General features: G+C 35.2%; 1 protein-coding gene and 9 non-coding genes across 10 annotated transcripts in view; all 10 read left to right on the top strand.

Moving 5' to 3' along the window:
* Nucleotides 1-17,965, top strand: part of ARMH1 (armadillo like helical domain containing 1) — a 484,180-nt gene that overhangs the window by 388,284 nt on the left and 77,931 nt on the right. The gene's annotated exons all lie outside the window — the stretch shown is intronic.
* On the top strand, nt 851-965 carry LOC148454691 (U5 spliceosomal RNA). Its single transcript, XR_015874690.1, has one exon. It is a non-coding gene; the product is annotated as a U5 spliceosomal RNA (small nuclear RNA).
* LOC148454690 (U5 spliceosomal RNA) lies at nt 2,904-3,019 on the top strand. The gene has a single exon (XR_015874721.1). It is a non-coding gene; the product is annotated as a U5 spliceosomal RNA (small nuclear RNA).
* LOC148454689 (U5 spliceosomal RNA) lies at nt 4,945-5,059 on the top strand. Its single transcript, XR_015874689.1, has one exon. It is a non-coding gene; the product is annotated as a U5 spliceosomal RNA (small nuclear RNA).
* Nucleotides 6,998-7,112, top strand: LOC148454688 (U5 spliceosomal RNA). Its single transcript, XR_015874688.1, has one exon. It is a non-coding gene; the product is annotated as a U5 spliceosomal RNA (small nuclear RNA).
* Nucleotides 9,051-9,165, top strand: LOC148454687 (U5 spliceosomal RNA). The gene has a single exon (XR_015874579.1). It is a non-coding gene; the product is annotated as a U5 spliceosomal RNA (small nuclear RNA).
* Nucleotides 11,101-11,215, top strand: LOC148454686 (U5 spliceosomal RNA). The gene has a single exon (XR_015874718.1). It is a non-coding gene; the product is annotated as a U5 spliceosomal RNA (small nuclear RNA).
* On the top strand, nt 13,157-13,272 carry LOC148454685 (U5 spliceosomal RNA). Its single transcript, XR_015874731.1, has one exon. It is a non-coding gene; the product is annotated as a U5 spliceosomal RNA (small nuclear RNA).
* LOC148454684 (U5 spliceosomal RNA) lies at nt 15,200-15,314 on the top strand. Its single transcript, XR_015874671.1, has one exon. It is a non-coding gene; the product is annotated as a U5 spliceosomal RNA (small nuclear RNA).
* Nucleotides 17,254-17,368, top strand: LOC148454683 (U5 spliceosomal RNA). The gene has a single exon (XR_015874668.1). It is a non-coding gene; the product is annotated as a U5 spliceosomal RNA (small nuclear RNA).

Below are 17,965 nucleotides of genomic sequence, written 5' to 3'. Positions count from 1 at the left end.
TATGTGGGTGGTATGTAGCAGTGTATATTATCCATGTCCTTGTCCTGCTTTGTTTTGTATTGTACTGTAAGTCACTGGTCACCTATTTGTTTATGTACTTTGTAAGGTGCTGCGGAACACTTGTGGCGCCATATAAATAAATGATAAGAATAATAATAACAACTATAAGTTTGTTCTGTCCTCTCGCTTGTTGAAATGAGGTCTGTTTGCATCCAGGGAGGTAACAGTGACACTCAGTGTACTTGTCTTTTTCTTAAGATCAAATAAATCTTTTGTCATTTACTAAAGATTTTCATGAATTTCATGCAAGTTTTTTATATGCTGTCTGGTTGACGGATGCTGGGCTTATTTACTAGTGAAATTCAGAAATGTCAATTTTTTCATTCAATTTTTTAGAATTTGACATTTAAATGTTGATTTTGTTTTTTAATGTAAAACTGGGGAAATAAATGTGTTTCTTCTCTTGTAGATGATTCTCCAGAATACTCTGTTACCAAGATGTTATTCCAGCACTGTATACCATAGTGTTGTCTGTAGGTACTCGACCAAGTTGAAGAACTGGTTTTGAATCACCATTCGACAATTCTGACTGTAATTCTTTCTTTACTTGGTAGTCTCATTTGAATACTTTCCCATGATGCATCTGATACATTGCAGTGGTTTTTTTTTTGTTTGTTTTGATTTTGCATTTTGGAAGTTAAATTTTGCCCTTTTAATTTTTCTGTTGTAAATATATTAGTATTTTATAGTTTATGTTTGAAAATTGTTTCATATATGTGTCTAAAATCCTCTCTCTTGGTAAACTGAGGTCTGTTTGAATCCGGGGAGATAATCATGACACTTCTTTAGTATACTCTGGTTTCTCTTCAGATTGAATAAATCTTTCGCCTTTTACTAAAGATTTCCGTGGAGAGGAACAACCATGAGTTTCATGTAATTTTTTGATGCCTGGCTGATGCTTGGCTTATTCACTGGTAAAATACAGAATATCAAAATTGTTTTGGAAAACCATAGCTTCTAATGTTTTAGAAGGTTATCATGAATACTCTATTGCCATAGTTTTAGTATTCTTGTACTGTTCTGGTTGGGATGGCCATTGGTGATTACTATCCATGGCACAAAAACCATCTATGGGGAGTCATTGATGATTTGCACCCCTTTGATGGCCACCACTGCTGGGGGTACGATGGGCCACGGACTAATTCAAGAAAGGGGCCGGGCTAAGATCCGTCCAGTTAAAGTAAAAAAAACTTTGTCTCTCTCTCATCCATCGATGGGAAAACTAATTAACATCGCCCGGCCACCGTTTTTAAAAACATTGATGGTTGATGGCCATCTTTATGTTATAGTATTTCAAGGAAGTTGAAGAGGTAAATTAGGTAGTTTCCTTTTGTTTTAGTTTGTTTGCATGAAAATTTGACCCAGTTTAGAAGTTTTACTGTTTCCAATTTCTGATTCTCTTTTTCGGTTTACATTCAATTTGTTTTTGACTTATGGTAAAATATGATGTTTTTCCTTTTTTTTGTATATAGTAGTTTTGGGGTGTGGTATGTTAGTTCGACAGTTCTCATGTTGATGTGCATAATGTCGACATGTTATACTTTTAAACATGTCAACATTCAGAGGATGTCCATGTGGTGTCTGTTGACATGTTGAACACGTCAGTATTGTTGTGTCGACATTTTGAATGTGATGGTAACTGTCGACCGTGTGTCTTTATACCATAGTTTTGTATCATTCATGTTGTTATGTGTGTACCGCAGCATTTGAAGTTCAAAGTTTGACCAGGAAAAATAGGTAGGGATCTGAAAACTTGAACGTGGAAACACTGCTTCGTAGTGTAAAGTGCACTCTTATCTATGTTTCATCTGATACAGTTCATAGGTTCTCTGCAAGTTTATCCTTTTTTAACTTAGAAAAATATTACATTTATTTAGGATTATATAGGATGGGCTTGAAAATTGTGCCTCTTGTGCTTCTCCCTACTTTACTTTCTTCTACTTCTTACTCCCCACTAGGGCACCTAGCACTTGGTTGCTTATGCTTTGCTGCCTATGTGGGTGGTATGTAGCAATGTATATTATCCATGTCCTTGTCCTGCTTTGTTTTGTACTGTACTGTAAGTCACTGGTCACCTATTTGTTTATGTACTTTGTAAGGTGCTGCGGAACACTTGTGGCGCCATATAAATAAATGATAAGAATAATAATAACAACTATAAGTTTGTTCTGTCCTCTCGCTTGTTGAAATGAGGTCTGTTTGCATCCAGGGAGGTAACAGTGACACTCGGTGTACTTGTCTTTTTCTTAAGATCAAATAAATCTTTTGTCATTTACTAAAGATTTTCATGAATTTCATGCAAGTTTTTTATATGCTGTCTGGTTGACGGATGCTGGGCTTATTTACTAGTGAAATTCAGAAATGTCAATTTTTTCATTCAATTTTTTAGAATTTGACATTTAAATGTTGATTTTGTTTTTTAATGTAAAACTGGGGAAATAAATGTGTTTCTTCTCTTGTAGATGATTCTCCAGAATACTCTGTTACCAAGATGTTATTCCAGCACTGTATACCATAGTGTTGTCTGTAGGTACTCGACCAAGTTGAAGAACTGGTTTTGAATCACCATTCGACAATTCTGACTGTAATTCTTTCTTTACTTGGTAGTCTCATTTGAATACTTTCCCATGATGCATCTGATACATTGCAGTGGTTTTTTTATTGTTTGTTTTGATTTTGCATTTTGGAAGTAAAATTTTGCCCTTTTAATTTTTCTGTTGTATATATATTAGTATTTTATAGTTTATGTTTGAAAATTGTTTCATATATGTGTCTAAAATCCTCTCTCTTGGTAAACTGAGGTCTGTTTGAATCCGGGGAGATAATCATGACACTTCTTTAGTATACTCTGGTTTCTCTTCAGATCGAATAAATCTTTCGCCTTTTACTAAAGATTTCCGTGGAGAGGAACAACCATGAGTTTCATGTAATTTTTTGATGCTTGGCTTATTCACTGGTAAAATACAGAATATCAAAATTGTTTTGGAAAACCATAGCTTCTAATGTTTTAGAAGGTTATCATGAATACTCTATTGCCATAGTTTTAGTATTCTTGTACTGTTATGGTTGGGATGGCCATTGGTGATTACCATCCATGGCACAAAAACCATCTATGGTAAATCATTGATGATTTGCACCCCTTCGATGGCCACCACTGCTGGGGGTACGATGGGCCACGGACTAATTCAAGAAAGGGGCGGGGCTAAGCTCCGTCCAGTTAAAGTAAAAAAATACATTGTCTCTCTCTCATCCAGCGATGGGAAAACTAATTAACATCGCCCGGCCACCGTTTTAAAAACCATTGATGGTTGATGGCCATCCTTATGTTATGGTATTTCAAGGAAGTTGAAGAGGTAAATTAGGTAGTTTCCTTTTGTTTTAGTTTGTTTGCATGAAAATTTGACCCAGTTTAGGAGTTTTACTGTTTCCAATTTCTGATTCTCTTTTTCAGTTTACATTCAATTTGTTTTTGATTTATGGTAAAATGTTATGTTTTTACCTTTTTTTTGTATATTGTAGTTTTGGGGTGTGGTATGTTAGTTCGACAGTTCTCATGTTGATGTGCATAATGTCGACATCTTATACTTTTAAACATGTCAACATTCACAGGATGTCCATGTGGTGTCTGTTGACATGTTGAACATGTCAGCATTGTTGTGTCAACAGTTTGAATGTCATAGTAACTGTCGACCGTGTGACTTTATACCATAGTTTTGTATCATTCATGTTGTTATGTGTGTACCGCAGCATTTGAAGTTCAAAGTTTGATCAGGAAAAATAGGTAGGGATCTTAAAACTTGAACGTGGAAGCACTGCTTCGTAGTGTAAAGTGCACTCTTATCTATGTTTCATCTGATACAGTTCATAGGTTCTCTGCAAGTTTATCCTTTTTTAACTTAGAAAAATATTACATTTATTTAGGATTATATAGGATGGGCTTGAAAATTGTGCCTCTTGTGCTTCTCCCTACTTTACTTTCATCTACTTCTTACTCCCCACTAGGGCACCTAGCACTTGGTTGCTTATTCTTTGCTGCCTATGTGGGTGGTATGTAGCAATGTATATTATCCATGTCCTTGTCCTGCTTTGTTTTGTATTGTACTGTAAGTCACTGGTCACCTATTTGTTTATGTACTTTGTAAGGTGCTGCGGAACACTTGTGGCGCCATATAAATAAATTATAAGAATAATAATAACTATAAGTTTGTTCTGTCCTCTCGCTTGTTGAAATGAGGTCTGTTTGCATCCAGGGAGGTAACAGTGACACTCAGTGTACTTGTCTTTTTCTTAAGATCAAATAAATCTTTTGTCATTTACTAAAGATTTTCATGAATTTCATGCAAGTTTTTTATATGCTGTCTTGTTGACGGATGCTGGGCTTATTTACTAGTGAAATTCAGAAATGTCAATTTTTTCATTCAATTTTTTAGAATTTGACATTTAAATGTTGATTTTGTTTTTTAATGTAAAACTGGGGAAATAAATGTGTTTCTTCTCTTGTAGATGATTCTCCAGAATACTCTGTTACCAAGATGTTATTCCAGCACTGTATACCATAGTGTTGTCTGTAGGTACTCGACCAAGTTGAAGAACTGGTTTTGAATCACCATTCGACAATTCTGACTGTAATTCTTTCTTTACTTGGTAGTCTCATTTGAATACTTTCCCATGATGCATCTGATACATTGCAGTGGTTTTTTTATTGTTTGTTTTGATTTTGCATTTTGGAAGTAAAATTTTGCCCTTTTAATTTTTCTGTTGTAAATATATTAGTATTTTATAGTTTATGTTTGAAAATTGTTTCATATATGTGTCTAAAATCCTCTCTCTTGGTAAACTGAGGTCTGTTTGAATCCGGGGAGATAATCATGACACTTCTTTAGTATACTCTGGTTTCTCTTCAGATTGAATAAATCTTTCGCCTTTTACTAAAGATTTCCGTGGAGAGGAACAACCATGAGTTTCATGTAATTTTTTGATGCCTGGCTGATGCTTGGCTTATTCACTGGTAAAATACAGAATATCAAAATTGTTTTGGAAAACCATAGCTTCTAATGTTTTAGAAGGTTATCATGAATACTCTATTGCCATAGTTTTAGTATTCTTGTACTGTTATGGTTGGGATGGCCATTGGTGATTACCATCCATGGCACAAAAACCATCTATGGTAAATCATTGATGATTTGCACCCCTTTGATGGCCACCACTGCTGGGGGTACGATGGGCCACGGACTAATTCAAGAAAGGGGCTGGGCTAGATCCGTCCAGTTAAAGTAAAAAAAAAAATTGTCTCTCTCTCATCCATCGATGGGAAAACTAATTAACATCGCCCGGCCACCGTTTTAAAAAACATTGATGGTTGATGGCCATCTTTATGTTATGGTATTTCAAGGAAGTTGAAGAGGTAAATTAGGTAGTTTCCTTTTGTTTTAGTTTGTTTGTATGAAAATTTTACCCAGTTTAGAAGTTTTACTGTTTCCAATTTCTGATTCTCTTTTTCGGTTTACATTTAATTTGTTTTTGATTTATGGTAACATATTATGTTTTTACCTTTTTTTGTATATTGTAGTTTTGGGGTGTGGTATGTTAGTTCGACAGTTCTCATGTTGATGTGCATAATGTCGACATGTTATACTTTTAAACATGTCAACATTCAGAGGATGTCCATGTGGTGTCTGTTGACATGTTGAACACGTCAGTATTGTTGTGTCGACATTTTGAATGTGATGGTAACTGTCGACCGTGTGTCTTTATACCATAGTTTTGTATCATTCATGTTGTTATGTGTGTACCGCAGCATTTGAAGTTCAAAGTTTGACCAGGAAAAATAGGTAGGGATCTGAAAACTTGAATGTGGAAACACTGCTTCGTAGTGTAAAGTGCACTCTTATCTATGTTTCATCTGATACAGTTCATAGGTTCTCTGCAAGTTTATCCTTTTTTAACTTAGAAAAATATTAAATTTATTTAGGATTATATAGGATGGGCTTGAAAATTGTGCCTCTTGTGCTTCTCCCTACTTTACTTTCATCTACTTCTTACTCCCCACTAGGGCACCTAGCACTTGGTTGCTTATGCTTTGCTGCCTATGTGGGTGGTATGTAGCAGTGTATATTATCCATGTCCTTGTCCTGCTTTGTTTTGTATTGTACTGTAAGTCACTGGTCACCTATTTGTTTATGTACTTTGTAAGGTGCTGCGGAACACTTGTGGCGCCATATAAATAAATGATAAGAATAATAATAACAACTATAAGTTTGTTCTGTCCTCTCGCTTGTTGAAATGAGGTCTGTTTGCATCCAGGGAGGTAACAGTGACACTCAGTGTACTTGTCTTTTTCTTAAGATCAAATAAATCTTTTGTCATTTACTAAAGATTTTCATGAATTTCATGCAAGTTTTTTATATGCTGTCTGGTTGACGGATGCTGGGCTTATTTACTAGTGAAATTCAGAAATGTCAATTTTTTCATTCAATTTTTTAGAATTTGACATTTAAATGTTGATTTTGTTTTTTAATGTAAAACTGGGGAAATAAATGTGTTTCTTCTCTTGTAGATGATTCTCCAGAATACTCTGTTACCAAGATGTTATTCCAGCACTGTATACCATAGTGTTGTCTGTAGGTACTCGACCAAGTTGAAGAACTGGTTTTGAATCACCATTCGACAATTCTGACTGTAATTCTTTCTTTACTTGGTAGTCTCATTTGAATACTTTCCCATGATGCATCTGATACATTGCAGTGGTTTTTTTTTTGTTTGTTTTGATTTTGCATTTTGGAAGTTAAATTTTGCCCTTTTAATTTTTCTGTTGTAAATATATTAGTATTTTATAGTTTATGTTTGAAAATTGTTTCATATATGTGTCTAAAATCCTCTCTCTTGGTAAACTGAGGTCTGTTTGAATCCGGGGAGATAATCATGACACTTCTTTAGTATACTCTGGTTTCTCTTCAGATTGAATAAATCTTTCGCCTTTTACTAAAGATTTCCGTGGAGAGGAACAACCATGAGTTTCATGTAATTTTTTGATGCCTGGCTGATGCTTGGCTTATTCACTGGTAAAATACAGAATATCAAAATTGTTTTGGAAAACCATAGCTTCTAATGTTTTAGAAGGTTATCATGAATACTCTATTGCCATAGTTTTAGTATTCTTGTACTGTTCTGGTTGGGATGGCCATTGGTGATTACTATCCATGGCACAAAAACCATCTATGGGGAGTCATTGATGATTTGCACCCCTTTGATGGCCACCACTGCTGGGGGTACGATGGGCCACGGACTAATTCAAGAAAGGGGCCGGGCTAAGATCCGTCCAGTTAAAGTAAAAAAAACTTTGTCTCTCTCTCATCCATCGATGGGAAAACTAATTAACATCGCCCGGCCACCGTTTTTAAAAACATTGATGGTTGATGGCCATCTTTATGTTATGGTATTTCAAGGAAGTTGAAGAGGTAAATTAGGTAGTTTCCTTTTGTTTTAGTTTGTTTGCATGAAAATTTGACCCAGTTTAGAAGTTTTACTGTTTCCAATTTCTGATTCTCTTTTTCGGTTTACATTCAATTTGTTTTTGACTTATGGTAAAATATGATGTTTTTCCTTTTTTTTGTATATAGTAGTTTTGGGGTGTGGTATGTTAGTTCGACAGTTCTCATGTTGATGTGCATAATGTCGACATGTTATACTTTTAAACATGTCAACATTCAGAGGATGTCCATGTGGTGTCTGTTGACATGTTGAACACGTCAGTATTGTTGTGTCGACATTTTGAATGTGATGATAACTGTCGACCGTGTGTCTTTATACCATAGTTTTGTATCATTCATGTTGTTATGTGTGTACCGCAGCATTTGAAGTTCAAAGTTTGACCAGGAAAAATAGGTAGGGATCTGAAAACTTGAACGTGGAAACACTGCTTCGTAGTGTAAAGTGCACTCTTATCTATGTTTCATCTGATACAGTTCATAGGTTCTCTGCAAGTTTATCCTTTTTTAACTTAGAAAAATATTACATTTATTTAGGATTATATAGGATGGGCTTGAAAATTGTGCCTCTTGTGCTTCTCCCTACTTTACTTTCTTCTACTTCTTACTCCCCACTAGGGCACCTAGCACTTGGTTGCTTATGCTTTGCTGCCTATGTGGGTGGTATGTAGCAATGTATATTATCCATGTCCTTGTCCTGCTTTGTTTTGTACTGTACTGTAAGTCACTGGTCACCTATTTGTTTATGTACTTTGTAAGGTGCTGCGGAACACTTGTGGCGCCATATAAATAAATGATAAGAATAATAATAACAACTATAAGTTTGTTCTGTCCTCTCGCTTGTTGAAATGAGGTCTGTTTGCATCCAGGGAGGTAACAGTGACACTCGGTGTACTTGTCTTTTTCTTAAGATCAAATAAATCTTTTGTCATTTACTAAAGATTTTCATGAATTTCATGCAAGTTTTTTATATGCTGTCTGGTTGACGGATGCTGGGCTTATTTACTAGTGAAATTCAGAAATGTCAATTTTTTCATTCAATTTTTTAGAATTTGACATTTAAATGTTGATTTTGTTTTTTAATGTAAAACTGGGGAAATAAATGTGTTTCTTCTCTTGTAGATGATTCTCCAGAATACTCTGTTACCAAGATGTTATTCCAGCACTGTATACCATAGTGTTGTCTGTAGGTACTCGACCAAGTTGAAGAACTGGTTTTGAATCACCATTCGACAATTCTGACTGTAATTCTTTCTTTACTTGGTAGTCTCATTTGAATACTTTCCCATGATGCATCTGATACATTGCAGTGGTTTTTTTATTGTTTGTTTTGATTTTGCATTTTGGAAGTAAAATTTTGCCCTTTTATTTTTTCTGTTGTATATATATTAGTATTTTATAGTTTATGTTTGAAAATTGTTTCATATATGTGTCTAAAATCCTCTCTCTTGGTAAACTGAGGTCTGTTTGAATCCGGGGAGATAATCATGACACTTCTTTAGTATACTCTGGTTTCTCTTCAGATCGAATAAATCTTTCGCCTTTTACTAAAGATTTCCGTGGAGAGGAACAACCATGAGTTTCATGTAATTTTTTGATGCCTGGCTGATGCTTGGCTTATTCACTGGTAAAATACAGAATATCAAAATTGTTTTGGAAAACCATAGCTTCTAATGTTTTAGAAGGTTATCATGAATACTCTATTGCCATAGTTTTAGTATTCTTGTACTGTTATGGTTGGGATGGCCATTGGTGATTACCATCCATGGCACAAAAACCATCTATGGTAAATCATTGATGATTTGCACCCCTTCGATGGCCACCACTGCTGGGGGTACGATGGGCCACGGACTAATTCAAGAAAGGGGCGGGGCTAGCTCCGTCCAGTTAAAGTAAAAAAATACATTGTCTCTCTCTCATCCAGCGATGGGAAAACTAATTAACATCGCCCGGCCACCGTTTTAAAATCCATTGATGGTTGATGGCCATCTTTATGTTATGGTATTTCAAGGAAGTTGAAGAGGTAAATTAGGTAGTTTCCTTTTGTTTTAGTTTGTTTGCATGAAAATTTGACCCAGTTTAGGAGTTTTACTGTTTCCAATTTCTGATTCTCTTTTTCAGTTTACATTCAATTTGTTTTTGATTTATGGTAAAATGTTATGTTTTTACCTTTTTTTTGTATATTGTAGTTTTGGGGTGTGGTATGTTAGTTCGACAGTTCTCATGTTGATGTGCATAATGTCGACATCTTATACTTTTAAACATGTCAACATTCACAGGATGTCCATGTGGTGTCTGTTGACATGTTGAACATGTCAGCATTGTTGTGTCAACATTTTGAATGTCATAGTAACTGTCGACCGTGTGACTTTATACCATAGTTTTGTATCATTCATGTTGTTATGTGTGTACCGCAGCATTTGAAGTTCAAAGTTTGATCAGGAAAAATAGGTAGGGATCTTAAAACTTGAACGTGGAAGCACTGCTTCGTAGTGTAAAGTGCACTCTTATCTATGTTTCATCTGATACAGTTCATAGGTTCTCTGCAAGTTTATCCTTTTTTAACTTAGAAAAATATTACATTTATTTAGGATTATATAGGATGGGCTTGAAAATTGTGCCTCTTGTGCTTCTCCCTACTTTACTTTCATCTACTTCTTACTCCCCACTAGGGCACCTAGCACTTGGTTGCTTATTCTTTGCTGCCTATGTGGGTGGTATGTAGCAATGTATATTATCCATGTCCTTGTCCTGCTTTGTTTTGTATTGTACTGTAAGTCACTGGTCACCTATTTGTTTATGTACTTTGTAAGGTGCTGCGGAACACTTGTGGCGCCATATAAATAAATTATAAGAATAATAATAACTATAAGTTTGTTCTGTCCTCTCGCTTGTTGAAATGAGGTCTGTTTGTATCCAGGGAGGTAACAGTGACACTCAGTGTACTTGTCTTTTTCTTAAGATCAAATAAATCTTTTGTCATTTACTAAAGATTTTCATGAATTTCATGCAAGTTTTTTATATGCTGTCTGGTTGACGAATGCTGGGCTTATTTACTAGTGAAATTCAGAAATGTCAATTCTTTCATTCAATTTTTTAGAATTTGACATTTAAATGTTGATTTTGTTTTTTAATGTAAAACTGGGGAAATAAATGTGTTTCTTCTCTTGTAGATGATTCTCCAGAATACTCTGTTACCAAGATGTTATTCCAGCACTGTATACCATAGTGTTGTCTGTAGGTACTCGACCAAGTTGAAGAACTGGTTTTGAATCACCATTCGACAATTCTGACTGTAATTCTTTCTTTACTTGGTAGTCTCATTTGAATACTTTCCCATGATGCATCTGATACATTGCAGTGGGGTTTTTTTGTTTGTTTTGATTTTGCATTTTGGAAGTTAAATTTTGCCCTTTTAATTTTTCTGTTGTAAATATATTAGTATTTTATAGTTTATGTTTAAAAATTGTTTCATATATGTGTCTAAAATCCTCTCTCTTGGTAAACTGAGGTCTGTTTGAATCCGGGGAGATAATCATGACACTTCTTTAGTATACTCTGGTTTCTCTTCAGATCGAATAAATATTTCGCCTTTTACTAAAGATTTCCGTGGAGAGGAACAACCATGAGTTTCATGTAATTTTTTGATGCCTGGCTGATGCTGGGCTTATTCACTGGTAAAATACAGAATATCAAAATTGTTTTTGAAAACCATAGCTTCTAATGTTTTAGAACGTTATCATGAATACTCTATTGCCATGGTTCTAGTATTCTTGTACTGTTATGGTCGGGATGGCCATTGGTGATTACCATCCATGGCACAAAAACCATGTCTGGGGAATCATTGATGATTTGCACCCCTTCGATGGCCACCACTGCTGGGGGTACGATGGGCCACGGACTAATTCAAGAAAGGGGCGGGGCTAAGCTCCGTCCAGTTAAAGTAAAAAAATACATTGTCTCTCTCTCATCCAGCGATGGGAAAACTAATTAACATCGCCCGGCCACCGTTTTAAAAACCATTGATGGTTGATGGCCATCTTTATGTTATGGTATTTCAAGGAAGTTGAAGAGGTAAATTAGGTAGTTTCCTTTTGTTTTAGTTTGTTTGCATGAAAATTTGACCCAGTTTAGGAGTTTTACTGTTTCCAATTTCTGATTCTCTTTTTCAGTTTACATTCAATTTGTTTTTGATTTATGGTAAAATGTTATGTTTTTACCTTTTTTTTGTATATTGTAGTTTTGGGGTGTGGTATGTTAGTTCGACAGTTCTCATGTTGATGTGCATAATGTCGACATGTTATACTTTTAAACATGTCAACATTCAGAGGATGTCCATGTGGTATCTGTTGACATGTTGAACATGTCAGCATTGTTGTGTCGACATTATGAATGTCATGGTAACTGTCGACCGTGTGACTTTATACCACATTATATGTATCATTCATGTTGTTATGTGTGTACCGCAGCATTTGAAGTTCAAAGTTTGACCAGGAAAAATAGGTAGGGATCTGAAAACTTGAACGTGGAAACACTGCTTCGTAGTGTAAAGTGCACTCTTATCTATGTTTCATCTGATACAGTTCATAGGTTCTCTGCAAGTTTATCCTTTTTTAACTTAGAAAAATATTACATTTATTTAGGATTATATAGGATGGGCTTGAAAATTGTGCCTCTTGTGCTTCTCCCTACTTTACTTTCTTCTACTTCTTACTCCCCACTAGGGCACCTAGCACTTGGTTGCTTATGCTTTGCTGCCTATGTGGGTGGTATGTAGCAATGTATATTATCCATGTCCTTGTCCTGCTTTGTTTTGTATTGTACTGTAAGTCACTGGTCACCTATTTGTTTATGTACTTTGTAAGGTGCTGCGGAACACTTGTGGCGCCATATAAATAAATGATAAGAATAATAATAACAACTATAAGTTTGTTCTGTCCTCTCGCTTGTTGAAATGAGGTCTGTTTGCATCCAGGGAGGTAACAGTGACACTCAGTGTACTTGTCTTTTTCTTAAGATCAAATAAATCTTTTGTCATTTACTAAAGATTTTCATGAATTTCATGCAAGTTTTTTATATGCTGTCTGGTTGACGGATGCTGGGCTTATTTACTAGTGAAATTCAGAAATGTCAATTTTTTCATTCAATTTTTTAGAATTTGACATTTAAATGTTGATTTTGTTTTTAAATATAAAACTGGGGAAATAAATGTGTTTCTTCTCTTGTAGATGATTCTCCAGAATACTCTGTTACCAAGATGTTATTCCAGCACTGTATACCATAGTGTTGTCTGTAGGTACTCGACCAAGTTGAAGAACTGGTTTTGAATCACCATTCGACAATTCTGACTGTAATTCTTTCTTTACTTGGTAGTCTCATTTGAATACTTTCCCATGATGCATCTGATACATTGCAGTAGTTTTTTTTTGTTTTGTTTTGATTTTGCATTTTGGAAGTTAAATTTTGCCCTTTTAATTTTTCTGTTGTAAATATATTAGTATTTTATAGTTTATGTTTGAAAATTGTTTCATATATGTGTCTAAAATCCTCTCTCTTGGTAAACTGAGGTCTGTTTGAATCCGGGGAGATAATCATGACACTTCTTTAGTATACTCTGGTTTCTCTTCAGATCAAATAAATCTTTCGTCTTTTACTAAAGATTTCCGTGGAGAGGAACAACCATGAGTTTCATGTAATTTTTTAATGCCTGGCTTATTCACTGGTAAAATACAGAATATCAAAATTGTTTTGGAAAACCATAGCTTCTAATGTTTTAGAAGGTTATCATGAATACTCTATTGCCATAGTTCTAGTATTCTTGTACTGTTATGGTTGGGATGGCCATTGGTGATTACTATCCATGGCACAAAAACCATCTATGGGGAATCATTGATGATTTGCACCCCTTTGATGGCCACCACTGCTGGGGGTACGATGGGCCACGGACTAATTCAAGAAAGGGGCCGGGCTAAGATCCGTCCAGTTAAAGTAAAAAAAACTTTGTCTCTCTCTCATCCATCGATGGGAAAACTAATTAACATCGCCCGGCCACCGTTTTTAAAAACATTGATGGTTGATGGCCATCTTTATGTTATGGTATTTCAAGGAAGTTGAAGAGGTAAATTAGGTAGTTTCCTTTTGTTTTAGTTTGTTTGCATGAAAATTTGACCCAGTTTAGAAGTTTTACTGTTTCCAATTTCTGATTCTCTTTTTCGGTTTACATTCAATTTGTTTTTGACTTATGGTAAAATATGATGTTTTTCCTTTTTTTTGTATATAGTAGTTTTGGGGTGTGGTATGTTAGTTCGACAGTTCTCATGTTGATGTGCATAATGTCGACATGTTATACTTTTAAACATGTCAACATTCAGAGGATGTCCATGTGGTGTCTGTTGACATGTTGAACACGTCAGTATTGTTGTGTCGACATTTTGAATGTGATGGTAACTGTCGACCGTGTGTCTTTATACCATAGTTTTGTATCATTCATGTTGTTATGTGTGTACCGCAGCATTTGAAGTTCAAAGTTTGACCAGGAAAAATAGGTAGGGATCTGAAAACTTGAACGTGGAAACACTGCTTCGTAGTGTAAAGTGCACTCTTATCTATGTTTCATCTGATACTGTTCATAGGTTCTCTGCAAGTTTATCCTTTTATAACTTAGAAAAATATTACATTTATTTAGGATTATATAGGATGGGCTTGAAAATTGTGCCTCTTGTGCTTCTCCCTACTTTACTTTCTTCTACTTCTTACTCCCCACTAGGGCACCTAGCACTTGGTTGCTTATGCTTTGCTGCCTATGTGGGTGGTATGTAGCAATGTATATTATCCATGTCCTTGTCCTGCTTTGTTTTGTACTGTACTGTAAGTCACTGGTCACCTATTTGTTTATGTACTTTGTAAGGTGCTGCGGAACACTTGTGGCGCCATATAAATAAATGATAAGAATAATAATAACAACTATAAGTTTGTTCTGTCCTCTCGCTTGTTGAAATGAGGTCTGTTTGCATCCAGGGAGGTAACAGTGACACTCGGTGTACTTGTCTTTTTCTTAAGATCAAATAAATCTTTTGTCATTTACTAAAGATTTTCATGAATTTCATGCAAGTTTTTTATATGCTGTCTGGTTGACGGATGCTGGGCTTATTTACTAGTGAAATTCAGAAATGTCAATTTTTTCATTCAATTTTTTAGAATTTGACATTTAAATGTTGATTTTGTTTTTTAATGTAAAACTGGGGAAATAAATGTGTTTCTTCTCTTGTAGATGATTCTCCAGAATACTCTGTTACCAAGATGTTATTCCAGCACTGTATACCATAGTGTTGTCTGTAGGTACTCGACCAAGTTGAAGAACTGGTTTTGAATCACCATTCGACAATTCTGACTGTAATTCTTTCTTTACTTGGTAGTCTCATTTGAATACTTTCCCATGATGCATCTGATACATTGCAGTGGTTTTTTTATTGTTTGTTTTGATTTTGCATTTTGGAAGTAAAATTTTGCCCTTTTTAATTTTTCTGTTGTAAATATATTAGTATTTTATAGTTTATGTTTGAAAATTGTTTAATATATGTGTCTAAAATCCTCTCTCTTGGTAAACTGAGGTCTGTTTGAATCCGGGGAGATAATCATGACACTTCTTTAGTATACTCTGGTTTCTCTTCAGATCGAATAAATCTTTCGCCTTTTACTAAAGATTTCCGTGGAGAGAAACAACCATGAGTTTCATGTAATTTTTTGATGCCTGGCTGATGCTTGGCTTATTCACTGGTAAAATACAGAATATCAAAATTGTTTTGGAAAACCATAGCTTCTAATGTTTTAGAAGGTTATCATGAATACTCTATTGCCATAGTTTTAGTATTCTTGTACTGTTATGGTTGGGATGGCCATTGGTGATTACCATCCATGGCACAAAAACCATCTATGGGGAATCATTGATGATTTGCACCCCTTTGATGGCCACCACTGCTGGGGGTACGATGGGCCACGGACTAATTCAAGAAAGGGGCGTGGCTAAGATCCGTCCAGTTAAAGTAAAAAAAACTTTGTCTCTCTCTCATCCATCGATGGGAAAACTAATTAACATCGCCCGGCCACCGTTTTAAAAAACATTGATGGTTGATGGCCATCTTTATGTTATGGTATTTCAAGGAAGTTGAAGAGGTAAATTAGGTAGTTTCCTTTTGTTTTAGTTTGTTTGCATGAAAATTTGACCCAGTTTAGAAGTTTTACTGTTTCCAATTTCTGATTCTCTTTTTCGGTTTACATTCAATTTGTTTTTGACTTATGGTAAAATATTATGTTTTTACCTTTTTTTTGTATATAGTAGTTTTGGGGTGTGGTATGTTAGTTCGACAGTTCTCATGTTGATGTGCATAATGTCGACATGTTATACTTTTAAACATGTCAACATTCAGAGGATGTCCATGTGGTGTCTGTTGACATGTTGAACACGTCAGTATTATTGTGTCGACATTTTGAATGTGATGGTAACTGTCGACCGTGTGTCTTTATACCATAGTTTTGTATCATTCATGTTGTTATGTGTGTACCGCAGCATTTGAAGTTCAAAGTTTGACCAGGAAAAATAGGTAGGGATCTGAAAACTTGAACGTGGAAACACTGCTTCGTAGTGTAAAGTGCACTCTTATCTATGTTTCATCTGATACAGTTCATAGGTTCTCTGCAAGTTTATCCTTTTTTAACTTAGAAAAATATTACATTTATTTAGGATTATATAGGATGGGCTTGAAAATTGTGCCTCTTGTGCTTCTCCCTACTTTACTTTCTTCTACTTCTTACTCCCCACTAGGGCACCTAGCACTTGGTTGCTTATGCTTTGCTGCCTATGTGGGTGGTATGTAGCAATGTATATTATCCATGTCCTTGTCCTGCTTTGTTTTGTATTGTACTGTAAGTCACTGGTCACCTATTTGTTTATGTACTTTGTAAGGTGCTGCGGAACACTTGTGGCGCCATATAAATAAATGATAAGAATAATAATAACAACTATAAGTTTGTTCTGTCCTCTCGCTTGTTGAAATGAGGTCTGTTTGCATCCAGGGAGGTAACAGTGACACTCGGTGTACTTGTCTTTTTCTTAAGATCAAATAAATCTTTTGTCATTTACTAAAGATTTTCATGAATTTCATGCAAGTTTTTTATATGCTGTCTGGTTGACGGATGCTGGGCTTATTTACTAGTGAAATTCAGAAATGTCAATTTTTTCATTCAATTTTTTAGAATTTGACATTTAAATGTTGATTTTGTTTTTTAATGTAAAACTGGGGAAATAAATGTGTTTCTTCTCTTGTAGATGATTCTCCAGAATACTCTGTTACCAAGATGTTATTCCAGCACTGTATACCATAGTGTTGTCTGTAGGTACTCGACCAAGTTGAAGAACTGGTTTTGAATCACCATTCGACAATTCTGACTGTAATTCTTTCTTTACTTGGTAGTCTCATTTGAATACTTTCCCATGATGCATCTGATACATTGCAGTGGTTTTGTTTTTGTTTGTTTTGATTTTGCATTTTGGAAGTTAAATTTTGCCCTTTTAATTTTTCTGTTGTAAATATATTAGTATTTTATAGTTTATGTTTGAAAATTGTTTCATATATGTGTCTAAAATCCTCTCTCTTGGTAAACTGAGGTCTGTTTGAATCCGGGGAGATAATCATGACACTTCTTTAGTATACTCTGGTTTCTCTTCAGATCGAATAAATCTTTCGCCTTTTACTAAAGATTTCCGTGGAGAGGAACAACCATGAGTTTCATGTAATTTTTTGATGCCTGGCTGATGCTGGGCTTATTCACTGGTAAAATACAGAATATCAAAATTGTTTTGGAAAACCATAGCTTCTAATGTTTTAGAAGGTTATCATGAATACTCTATTGCCATAGTTCTAGTATTCTTGTACTGTTATGGTCGGGATGGCCATTGGTGATTACCATCCATGGCACAAAAACCATCTCTGGGGAATCATTGATGATTTGCAATCCTTCGATGGCCACCACTGCTGGGGGTACGATGGGCCACGGACTAATTCAAGAAAGGGGCGGGGCTAAGCTCCATCCAGTTAAAGTAAGAAAAACATTGTCTCTCTCTCATCCATCGATGGCAAAACTAATTAACATTGCCCGGCCACCGTTTTAAAAAACATTGATGGTTGATGGCCATCTTTATGTTATGGTATTTCAAGGAAGTTGAAGAGGTAAATTAGGTAGTTTCCTTTTGTTTTAGTTTGTTTGCATGAAAATTTTACCCAGTTTAGAAGTTTTACTGTTTCCAATTTCTGATTCTCTTTTTCGGTTTACATTTAATTTGTTTTTGATTTATGGTAAAATATTATGTTTTTACCTTTTTTTGTATATTGTAGTTTTGGGGTGTGGTATGTTAGTTCGAC

Source organism: Taudactylus pleione, unplaced genomic scaffold (assembly GCF_031769625.1).
Source record: "Taudactylus pleione unplaced genomic scaffold, aTauple2 ptg000969l, whole genome shotgun sequence".
NCBI classification, from domain to species: domain Eukaryota; kingdom Metazoa; phylum Chordata; class Amphibia; order Anura; family Myobatrachidae; genus Taudactylus; species Taudactylus pleione.
The sequence above is the reverse complement of the archived record's forward strand: the minus strand, read 5'-3'. Positions and strand labels throughout refer to the sequence as shown.